Source organism: Pseudopodoces humilis, chromosome 2 (assembly GCF_049639895.1).
Source record: "Pseudopodoces humilis isolate 2021_Gansu_Grassland_sample_001 chromosome 2, ASM4963989v1, whole genome shotgun sequence".
NCBI classification, from domain to species: domain Eukaryota; kingdom Metazoa; phylum Chordata; class Aves; order Passeriformes; family Paridae; genus Pseudopodoces; species Pseudopodoces humilis.
Window position 1 is genome coordinate 2,313,756 of NC_142201.1, and position 7,742 is coordinate 2,321,497.

The window sequence follows — 7,742 nt, forward strand, 5'->3', positions numbered from 1 at the left end:
CCCCCCTTATGCTCCTGTTTTGGAGAAAAAAACTGAGATATCAGAGTTGTCCCACGTTTCAGGGAAGAGAGGGAACGTGGTGATTGTAAAAAGAAAGGAGCATTTAACTGGGATCACTGGATTATTACTGGCAGGACTCAGGTAGCTAATTACTGCCATTAATTAGTGTGGAGCAGATAAAGAGGGATTTTTTTGTTTTACTTTTTAGCCCATCCATGGAGAAGTCAAAAGAGAAAAATAAAAGCCTGGACAGCACAGCTGCTCCTGAGCATGTAGATTTTTTTTGCCATCACTTTCACAATCAGCTGTTTTTCTTGGGAAACTTTTTCCAAGGTACTTCAGTTACTCATTTCTAGGAACTGGAGCCTCATGTCCAGAAAAAGCTCCTGTTGGAGCAGGCAGGAGCTGCTGCCCCTCTGCCTGGCAACACAGATCCCACAAACAAACCCAGGGAGCACCCGGGGAATCTGTGTCCAAATCCGGTCTGTAGGGTGAGAGCTCAGCACCCTCATTGTGGTTCTCTTGAAATAATGCCAGGATGGTTTGGGTTGGGAGGGACCTTAAATCCCATCCCACCCTGCCATGGCAGGGCCACCTCCCACTGTCCCAGGAGCTCCCAATGTCCAGCCTGGCCTTGGGCACTGCCAGGGATCCAGGGGCAGCCCCAGCTGCTCTGGCAATTCCATCCCAGCCCCTGCCCACCCTGCCAGGGAACAATTCCTGCCCAAGATCCCATCCAGCCCTGCCCTCTGTCAATTTAAAACCATTCCCCTTGTCCTTATGAAAATTCCCATTCCAGTAACAGGATTTCTTTTGGTTGATCCAAATGATAAATTTACAGGGTATCCACCTCCCACTGAATTATTTTGGAAGATTTCAGCAAAATCAGTGAAACAGTTGAAACATCAGAGCAAAGACCAGAATTTTTGGCACTGAGCCCTCTCATTGTCATGAGCCTGCTGCCTTCATCCACTTGGAAAATCCTCCCCAAATTTGGGCAAATGGTGAGACTGACAATTTTAGGCTTTGCTTGGGAATGGGAATTCCTTCAGAAAATCAAAATTAAAGGAGAAAGGGGCTTTTCAGTGGAATATTGGTGCCCACAGCCTGGAGGTGGGAAGGGAATTCACCTGTCACTATATCTGGGCTGACAGTGATCGCCTGTCCCACACGGGGATATTTCTCTCCTTGAAGTAGTTGTTCTATTCCTCCTGCTTTCTGAGTTGAGAGTTTTTTTCTCTGTTTTGTTTGGGGATTTTTGTTTTGGTTTTTTGGGTTTTGTTTTGGTTTATTTTTTGTTTGTTGGGGTGGGTTTTTTTGTGGGGTTTCTTTGGTGCATTATTTTTTTGCTTCCTTGATCTTGTAGTTTTTGAATTTTAGGGTAGGGGTTTTTTTTGAGTTTTTTTAATAATTTTATTTACTCCACCTGCAGAGCTGCCCCAGCCCTGGGGCCCAGCCCAGGGAACAGCTGGAGCTGCTGGAGAGAGCCCAGAGGAGGCTCCAGGATGAGCAGAGGGATGGAGCAGCTCTGCTGGCAGGAAAGGCTGGCCCAGCTGCCATTGTTCAGCCTGGCCAGGAGAAGCTTTGGGCTGAGCTCAGGGTGGCCTTGCAGGGCCTGAAGGAGCCCCAGGAAAGCTGGAGAGAGACAATTGCCAAGGGCTGCAGGGCCAGGAGCCAGGGAATGGCTGCCAGTGGCAGAGGGCAGGGCTGGATCTTGGGATCTTGGGCAGGAATTGTTCCCTGGCAGGGTGGGCAGGGGCTGGGATGGAATTGCCAGAGCAGCTGGGGCTGCCCCTGGATCCCTGGCAGTGCCCAAGGCCAGGCTGGACATTGGGAGCTCCTGGGACAGTGGGAGGTGTCCCTGCCATGGCAGGGGGTGGCACTGGGTGGGCTCTGAGGTCTGTCCCAACCCAAACTATTCCAGGATTCTGGGATTGAGGAGCTCTGAATTCATGTAGAAATGTCATAGCTACTGCAATTGGACAGCTCTTAATCACTCAATTTCTATAATTGTTACTACTGTTGGTTCATGCATTGCTGTGTTCAGCTGCAAGAAAAGGATTAAATAAATGTGTTCTGATTATTCCTGAGTTTATCTTTAATGAACTGTGTAGCAGGGTACAGATTTTGCTCAAATCCATTTTGGATGTAGCTCCACTTGTGGAGTCAACCAGATCCAAACTTGACCTGGTTTTTCATTTGTTATTTTCAAGTTTTACTGAGCCAGAACTGAATAGAAGAACTCAAATAACAAATTAACCTAAACTGAAAGCAAGGGGGAAAACTGTATGAATCTAGAATGATCCATACATTTGTTTATGTTCCTTATTATCACAGAATCCTCATGGAATGGCTTGGTTGGAAGGGACTTTTAAGATCATCCAGTTCCAAACCCCTTCCATTTTTCTACCTGATTATTTCTGGGACATCATTTAACAAATAGATTTAAATTGTTTAGAATAATCCCATTTCTATCTTTGCCTCAATCCAGAGCTGAAATGTATGGATTAATTGGTTCAGAATGACAGCATTCCTCATTTGGAATACCATAGGAAACCTGGGGCTACCCAAACTTTTTTTTTTTTTGTTTTTTTTTGGCTACCCAGAACCTGTTTTTCTGGTTTTTTTTTTTTTTTTTATTAGTTTTGAAATCTTTGCTCTGAGGCCAGTCATGTAAAATCACAGAATGGTTTGGATTGGAAGGGATTTGACTTAAGGAATTCAATGGGAGAAGTTTTACTGTTTATGCAAAGTCAATGACAAAAAATACACTTTTAAGGAGCTCAGAGATGATTAAGTCTAATAAAAAAGTAATTTCAAATCTGGTTCATGTGTTGGACAATTTTGAGATGATTCCTATGATTTCTATAAGCACATTTGAGAAATTGTTTTTCAGAGCACCTGTGTGGAAAGGCTGTTCTTTAACACCAAGGAGGGAGGAGAAGAATGAAGTGATGCCCTGAACAACAGGAAGTAAATTGAAATCCCTTATTTTTGGTGAAGAAATCAGCAAATCCCAGCACTGCATCACACAAGTGGTGGTGTTCCTGAAAGGAGGAAGGTAATAAAAAAGAAATTAAAATCTCTGTACCACACAGAGGGACTGTACACACATTAAATCTCACCAATATTTTCTAAAACGTTTCCCCACTACACAGAAATTTCCTTTTCATTAAAAATTATGCTTTAAAGTATATAAGACTTCAAAGAACTAATGAGAAAATACTACAGAAGGCAGCAAAATAAACTTATTTATTCACACAGCAAGGTGATAAAAACTGATTGAGATGAAACAAAGCTGGGGGAACATCCAGGAAAAAAAGTCTAAATAAAGTGTTTTAATTGACAGAGGTACAGTAAAAGTAAATAACTCCATAAAATATAACATTGGTCAAGGATTTTTAAAGGTATTTAAGAATGAACTAGTTTTCCAGCCAAAATACACAGTTTTGAAGGGAATTCTCTCAGAGGAACTGTCATTAGATACTTTAAAAAAGGCTTGAACTGACTCGAAATTGCACTGAGCTTCACTTGCCACTCAGGAGAATTAGCAAATAAGGAAAATAATGTAATGAAATGTATAGAGATGACAAAAACAGTGGATAAAACAAAGCAAGTGGTTTAGATACAAAAAAAAAATATATATATTGCAAGAATTTGGCAGGGAAAGAAAATAATATCCTGAATATCCTGAATAAAAAGTACTTAGGAATCAGAAAAGAAATTAAAGAAATAAATAATTAGGTATTAATTAGGTAATTTTTCCTAGTTAAAGGTTTTTACTGGATGTTGTGAGATTCTGAATGATGATGGGCAAGTTGATATCTTTAAAAATGTTGTGAAAAAAAAACCTTTTTACAAAATAGTGAATTTTGCAGGCACGTGTGTGAGAACTGATGGATATGGAGGAATTGTTTGGGAATTTGGAAAATAACCTATGGCAGGATACAGGTATGGAGAATAAAACCCCAAATAAATACAAAATAAATGCACATTCCAACGAAAACTTGTAAATTCTGCCAGCAGCAATGAATTGTAGTAGACAGTGTGAAAAAAAAAGTGTTTTGTTGAAAGGATTTTCAAATAATATCAAAATAATCATGCAAAGTTAATGTGTATAAATTGACTGACTCTTAGAGTGCTGAGAGCCCTTGAAAAACAATTTGGGATTTATCCAGATATTGAAAACATTGAGAGTTGTATTAAACAGAAATTGCAGTGCCCAACATTCATGTGAATGCAAAGTTTTGTAGTGACCTCAAAGGGGACTGAAAAATGGAACAGAATTTTTTAATTTAATTTTTTTAAATATTGATTTGGGACCAAAGGAAAAAAACTTGTACCAGTGAGTGATCTCCACACCCTCAGCTGTTTACATTTTCCTGTGACATAAATAGCTTTTGAAACTCCAAGCGTAAGATTACAATTCATGGCTCAGCTTCTTTCTCCTGGTTGTAAGGAGTGTGTAAGCGGGGGTGCTGTGTGAGGTGTGTTAATGGCAGATTTCCACCCTGACTGCTCAGGTGCTTGCAGCTTCCTGAGGCAGTGAACACAGATTTTTTAGGGTTTTTTTTTTTTTGTCAAATAGGAGGAAAACTCAGTAACTCAGTGCCTTAAATAGATTTTTCCATTGGTACATTATAGATAGGAGACACCAACCAAAAAAGTTTAGTGATACAATGTTTTTAATGATATATTTTCAGTATTTTGGATTGGAGTAAGGGACAGTATGAAATTAATTTTCATAGAAGGCTGGACAGGGCTTGGAGCAGTTTGGGACAGTGGGAGGTGTCCCTGCCCATGGCAGGGGTGGCACTGGATGGGCTTTAAGGTCATTTCCAACCCAAACAATTCCATGGTTCTGTGATTTCTGAGCTGAGCTTGAGGAATGACTCAAAAAACCAAATCCTTTTTGTCAGTGTAAGGAGCAGAGTGAGCAGGGCCCAAAGATCATCAAGGTGTTAAAGGAACACACAGGGAAAGCAAAATCACAGAGAAAATAAAATTCCTGTTCTTGCCTCCGAGTTTACAGTGCAACAGTTCCACAGAATCCCAGGATCCCTGAGGCTGGAAAAGCCCTCGCAGCCCATGGAGTCCCAGCTGTGCCCAATGCCCACCTTGTCCCCAGCCCAGAGCCCTGAGTGCCACGTCCAGCCCTTCCTTGGGCACCTCCAGGGATGGGCACTGCAAAGCTCCCTGGGCAGCCCCTGCCAAGGCCTGAGCTCCCTTTCCATGGGCAAATTCCTGCTGCTGTCCACCCTGAGCCTCCCCTGGCCCAGCCTGAGGCCGTTCCCTCTCCTCCTGTCCCTGTTCCCTGGCAGCAGAGCCCGACCCCCCCCGGCTGTCCCCTCCTGCCAGGGACTTGTGCAGAGCCACAAGGGCCCCCTGAGCCTCCTTTGCTCCAGGCTGAGCCCCTTTCCCAGCTCCCTCAGCCCCTCCTGGGGCTCCAGTCCCTTCCCAGCTCCGTTCCCTGCCCTGGACACGCTCCAGCCCCTCCAGGGCTCTCCTGCACCAGCCACAACTGGACACAGACTCGAGTTGAAATCCATGTTGTCCCAAATCTATGTTGTCCACGAACTGCCTGCAGTGTGTTCCACACTACCAGGTGGGGAAGGCAAACATGAAGATCCATGTTTAAGTGTTCCCAGGATTTCCTGGGACAATGACCTTCCCAGACAAAGCATCATGTGGAAAACAATTTTTTTAAAAAAAGCCTTTATGCAAAAGAAGCAAGAGAAGAATGGATCAAAAATTGTCAGGATGAAAGAGAAATAAAACATAACAAAAAGGTCAGTTTTCAGAGAAGGGGAGATCACAGCAGGAGTCTGCAGGGAGCTGTGCTGGGACTGGTGCTGCTTCATGTATTCCTCCGTGATCTGGAGAGGGGCTGAGCTGGGAGACACCACAGACTGCTGAGGGTATTGAGGTATTCAGGTAAAGGAAAGGTAGAGGACAAACTGAGGTGCAGTTAAAGGGCTGGCTGGAGAACTGGATAAAGACCTGGCAAGAGCGAGTGACTGGATACTAAATTGGCAGATAAAATCTGATGTAGTGAAGTAGTTCACACAGGAGGAAATTCTGTGTCCATAAGGATAGGTTCTTAGTTGATTATCCACTCACAACTGAGATCTTTGGGTTCTGATTAATATTTCCATGAAAATATTGGCACAATGTTCCCTTTTACTGAAAGAAACAAATCAAATATTTGGAATTAAGAACATAAAATTAAGAACAAACCAGAGAACATTGTAGCACACCTGCCCTGGTATAAATCCATAGTTCTCTGTATACTGTGCAGTGTGTGCAGTTCTTTTCCAGACATCTTGAAAAGGCTTCCAGGACCTGAAGGAGCTGACAAAAAAGATGGAGAGAGATAATTCCCAAGGGCTGCAGGGCCAGGAGCCAGGGAATGGCTGCCAGTGGCAGAGGGCAGGGCTGGATCTTGGGATCTTGGGCAGGAATTGTTCCCTGGCAGGGTGGGCAGGGGCTGGGATGGAATTGCCAGAGCAGCTGGGGCTGCCCCTGGATCCCTGGCAGTGCCCAAGGCCAGGCTGGACATTGGGAGCTCCTGGGACAGTGGGAGGTGTCCCTGACATGGAAGGGGTGGCACTGGGTGGTCTTTGAGGTCCCTTCCAACCCAACTCATTTCAGGATTCTGTGATTTCTGTGATTTCTGTGTTCCTGTAATTCTGTGATCTCAACTCCAAGCCAATTCTGAAAAACAGAATTTCAGAGAAAAATCCTCTCATCCCAGCATTCCCTTACACCCTCAGCCATGGCCTTCAAGGACAACTGGAAGCTGCTGCAGAGAGCCCTGGGTTTGGACTTTATGACACTTGGGAAAAGGAACAGCAAATGCTTGGAAAAGTTTCTCACTTTGGAAGTAACTTTTAAGGAATCTTTTCCCCCCTGGAACAGATCCGTGTTGCCTATAAAACCTTGTGTTATTGTCCCTTTGGCTAAGAATGTGATGCTCAGAATCTGGAATTTGGGTAAAAATTAATACCACAGAGTTGGTGTATTTACTATAATTTATTACATACCAATTTCACTGCCTTGAAAAGCAACATAAAAAAGACAACAAAAAGTTCTTTCTTGTGACAATCTAAGCAAGAAATATTTTTTTTGCTGCTGTTTTCAGCCTTTGAAACTTCAAGTTGCTTATAAATTTCCCTGACCAAAATATTACCCTTCCAAAAAACAAAAAAAAACCAAACCCAAATTCTCCTTGTTCCTTCCACTTAAAACAGATGAAAAAAAAAAAGATAGGGGAGGTTTAAAGAATAAAAAATCAGCCTGAAGTAACACCCAGGACAGAAAACTTCTTCCAAGCAGTTAAAGCTTGGCAAACCTGCAAACAATGGCAAACAAACAAACAAGGATCAGTTGAGTGTTTGTCTCAGCCTGAATGTTCTGGACACACACAAAACCTCCCAAACTATCCTCAAATCCCCAAAATAAGGTCAGGAAGTGTTCCGTTCCTGATGTTTCATGTTGGAAAACCCCCTGTGTGTTCTGGCCATCCCAAATATAAAGTTCCTGTGCAAATTTGAGTTTGTTTTTTTTATATATAATTGACATTAGTTCGTGCTAATTAATTAAATTTATTTAATTAATATAATTCTTCAGAAATGTATTAATTCAGACTTTTATGTGTCAAATATGAGATTTACATGTGATACTCATACACCTAGAATGGAGTAGAGTTTATTCTAACAGAATAAATGAAATAAATATCCAGA